We start from the raw sequence: 5,000 nt of genomic DNA, 5'->3' as shown, positions 1-5,000 counted from the left end.
TATTTATGCGTGTGTGTGTGTGTATGTATGTATGTATGTATGTATGTATGTATGCATTGACACGCAAAGATAAGAAGCGCTCGTACGGACACACGTACACACCTGAAGCGTCACGCGAGACGTGTGTCTCTCATAAACGTGACCTAAAAACCAGAAGACCACATTAACTTACCTGTCGTTTGACTTTTATTAGCTCGGCTCTGGAGTTGTTGTTGTTAGTAGTAGTGGTGGGGTGGTGGTGCTGGTGGTGGTGCCGGTGGTTCGTGATGAAGCATTGGCGGTAAGGAACCGGTGCTGGAGACGGCGGTAGATCTTTTTTCATTGATAAAATGGTAGCAATAGTAATGGTAATGATTGGGGTTGTTATCAGCTGATAAATACGTCCTAGTAGTAGTAGTAGTTGTAGTAGTAGTAGTAGTAGTAGTAGTAGTAGTAGTAGTACTAGTAGTAGTAGTAGTAGTAGTAGTAGTAGTGGTGGTGGTGGTGGTGGTGGTGGTGGTGGTGGTGGTGGTGTTTGTGGCGGTGGTAGTAGTAATAGTAGTAGTAGTAGTGGTTGGGGTAGTGTTTGTGGCGGCGGTAGTAGTAGAAGTAGTAGTAGTAGTAGTGGTGGTGGTGGTGGTGGTGGTGGTGGTGGTGGTGTTTGTGGCGGCGGTAGTAGTAGTAGTAGTAGTAGTAGTAGTAGTAATAGTAGCAGCTGTAGTAGTGGAAGTAAAGATGGTGGTGTTGGTGGTAGTGGTTAGTGAGCCCCGATCGAGAAGACCTGTGATCACGGGTAATCCAATCGTGAACATCACGACATTTGAGAGTGATAACCTTTAACCCCTGATGATGATGATGATGTTGTTGCTGGTGGTGGTGGTGGTGGTGGTGGTGGTGGTGGTGGTGGTAGGGGTGGCAGCAGTGGCGGCTGTGGTGGGGGAAGGGCGTAAACGGTTGTGGTTTGTGATGCAAGCAGCCAAACAGGTGTCAGTCAGCCAGTTAATTGGCTGTGACTGATGTAGTTGTGGGAGGTAGAAAGGTGAGAGGGGAGGGGCTTAAATACACACAGGTATGTTGCTAAATACAACAGGTGACACCGAGCGCGTAAACTAATCTTATGTATATTTAACGACTTACCTTATCAAATAGAAACCTGCTAGACACACACTGGCAGGCAGGTAAGTTAAAAGCAGACAGGAGCTAGCTAATTACACAGCTTGTTGCTTCTATGTATCTTACCTGTTGGTATTCTTAGCTTACCTGGCCTCTTTAAGACATTTATAAGTAGTCTTACGTATGGTGAGTGAAGGCGCGTGGCTTTGTGGTTAAGGTAATCGGCTCATGATTATAAGGTCCTGAGTTCGGTTCTCGGCGGCGCAATTGTATCCTTGAGAAAGCCACTTTATTTCACGTTGCTCCAGGCCACTCACTTAGCAGTACTGGGGTCGATCTAATCGACTGGCCCCTTACCCCAAAATTTCAAGCCTTGTGCCTATAATAGAAGGAACTAGTATTATTATTATTATTATTATTATTATTATTATTATTATTATCATTATAAACTCTAGCTAACCAAAGCCTTGTAAGTGGATTTCGTAGACAGAAACTGAAAGAAGCCCGTCGTATATACATCTATATATATATATATATATATATATATTGATGTGTGTGTGCCTTTGCGTCTGTTTTTCTCTCCCCCCCCCCACCTGCCATCGCTTGAGAATCGATGGTGGTGTGTTTACATGTCCGTAACATAGCGGTTCGGTAAAAGACACCGATAGAATAAATACTAGGCTTACAAAGAATAAGTCCGGGTGTCGATTTGCCTGACTAAAACCCTTCAAGGCGGTGCTCCAGCATGGCCGCAGACAAGTGACTGAAACAAGTAAAAGTATAAAAGTGTATATATATATATATATATAGTTCAAATGTACAAAAAAACAAAAGAGAGAGACAGGTGATGGAACGACAAGCAAGTGTATTAGGTTGACGCTTGAGAAAAAAGTAAAAAGTCTTTGACGTTTCGAACCTAGGCTCTTAGAGAGATAAGGAGGGGAGGAATGGGCAGAGAGTGAGATAGAACGGAGAACAAGAAATGTCAGGGATAACGGTTTCACATACATATACATACATGCATAACACACACACACACACACACACACATATCTGCTTATGCATATATTTATATATACACACACACATATATACATATATACATACATACATGTGTGCATGTATATATATATCTCCACACTTATGTATGTAGGTATATATATATACATATACACATACATACATGTATTTATATATGTACATATATGCACAATACACATACATACAAAACACACATACGCGCACACATATACGCACATACAAGCACGCACACACATACACACACACACACACACACACACACACTTATACGTGCAGACATACACAGATATAGTAGTTTAGAGGGAAGTCCATCCTGCATTAATTTAATTAAATAGTTTCGGAATAGATTTTCCTATTTTGTTTCAATTTTTTGTTTGCGTTTGTTTGTTTTTTTTTGTTTTTTTTAATCTGTGATTTTTGTAACTATGGAGACAGCTCGAATGGAACTGTGACGACAATGAATACGTTCCCATCGTAGCTTCTTCTTTCTTTGTTTAAACATGAACATGGAGTTCAAAATACTGGATATGTGATACAATAGTAATCTCGTTATGCAAATATGTGTGTGTATGCATGTATGCATGTATGTATGTATATACATGTGTGTGTGGGTTTGTTTATTTATATGGACGGTTTTCTATCCATTTTAACATACACATTTTCGAAGATGAGGATGCAGGTATTTGCTCAACTAGATTATCTGTTCATTGAAATTTGCATATCTGAGGCAGAGCACTACATAAACACGTATACCCAACAAGTAATTCTGACGCAGAAACACCACGATACAATTTGACATTGTATTACACGTACAGTCTATATGGGCGGCGTTTATATACTTTTAATACATTTTCATTTGCATAGTGTACGATTAAAAAGGGGCTTAAACCAAGTTACTCTGATATGGAAACATGGACTGTTGTCTGAGACGCAATCAACTCAACTATTCGGCATACACACACACACACACACGCGCGCGCGCATATATATATATATATATATATATATATATATATAGAGAGAGAGAGAGAGAGAGAGAGAGAGAGACATGTATGTGTGTATGTTTATATACATATATATATATATATATTTATGCAAGTACATATATTTATATATCTATGCTTATTTATATATATATATATATATATATATATATATATATATATATATATATATATACATACATATATATATATACATATATATATATATATATATATATATATATATATATATATATATATATATATATATATATATATATGTATATATATATATGTATGTATATATATATATATATATATATATATATATATATATATATACATACATATATATATATACATATATATATATATATATATATATATATATATATATATATATATATATATATATATATATATATATATATATATATACTACATTATATACTCATATAATATATGTATATCATAAATATTTATAGATAAACACATACATGCGTATATATGAATATAGGTACGTACAAAAGTATAAGATGTGTATATATATATGTATGTGTGTGTGTGTATGTGTATACGCATGCACGGACCTATAATGTATGTACATAAATAATGTAACATATATGTATATAAGCAATGTCCAGTCTCAACAATAGGAATGTAGAAAAGTCCGTGTTAATTTTGTTTGCTTTTATTAAGAACATTATGACCTTATGTCTCAGTAATCGGTCAACAAATCAAATGTCAAAGGTCATTTCGCTAACACTCGTGTCTGCTCGACCTGTACTAATATGGGATACATAAGACCACCTTGGTTTATGCTGCGTCTGCGTGCATACTCATGAATAAGCACAAAAGCACAAACACACCCACCCGCAACACACATTATGTATATATGCTTATACATTTGTGTATGTATATAGATAGACAGATAGGTATGCATAAATGTATACACACACACACAAGCACACAGAAACAGATACACATATAAATACACACACACACACACACACACACACACACATACGAGTGAAGGTGCATGGCTCAGTGGTTAGAGCGTCGACCTTGTGAGGTTGTGAGTTCGATTCCCGGACTGGGCTGCATGTTGTGTTCTTGAGCAAGACACTTTATTTCACGTTGCTCCAGTTCACTCAGCTGTAGAAATAAGTTGCAGCGTCACTGGTGCCAAGCTGTATCAGCCCCTTTGCCTTTCCCTTGGATAACATCGGTGGCGTGGAGATGGGAGGCTGGTATGGATGGGCGACTGCTGGTCTTCCATAAAAACAACCCCAGGTTGTGCGTTCGCCAGTGAGACGACTTTCCTCTTTGTATTTCTGATGTTATTGATGATGATGATGATGATGATGATGACGACGACGACGACAACGATTGTGATGATGATGATGATGATGATGATGATGATATTGTTGACATTTTCAACTTTAACCCTAGATCTAGACAAGATTGAGCAGACCTGTATTTATTTTTTGTTGATTTTTTTTTTGCTGTACGGCTTTTCATAGCCGAGACTGTCCCTTTTTTGTTCGTTTGTTTTTCTTGTTTTTTATATATCTTTTTTTTAAGCGATAAAGTATAATTTGAGGGAACATTGGTCACTATTTTTATCAGGTCAACCGCTTACGTAGAGGTCCCCAGGAAGTTTACATGTATTGGAGAGAGAGAGAGAGAGAGAGAGAGAGAGAGAGAGAGAGAGAGAGAGAGAGAGAGGGTGGGTGGGACAGTGCGCGGGTGGAAGATAAAGACATGTAAACATAAACATCGATCGCAACAGACAGGTGGGTAGGTAGGCACGCATATATAGACAGAACAATATTTCCGCCATGTTTTAACATCATTTATGACATAAATGTTGTTGGCACTCCA

This window comes from Octopus bimaculoides, chromosome 16 (assembly GCF_046866305.1).
Source record: "Octopus bimaculoides isolate indiv1 chromosome 16, ASM4686630v1, whole genome shotgun sequence".
NCBI lineage: Eukaryota > Metazoa > Mollusca > Cephalopoda > Octopoda > Octopodidae > Octopus > Octopus bimaculoides.
Note: the sequence above shows the minus strand (reverse complement) of the source record.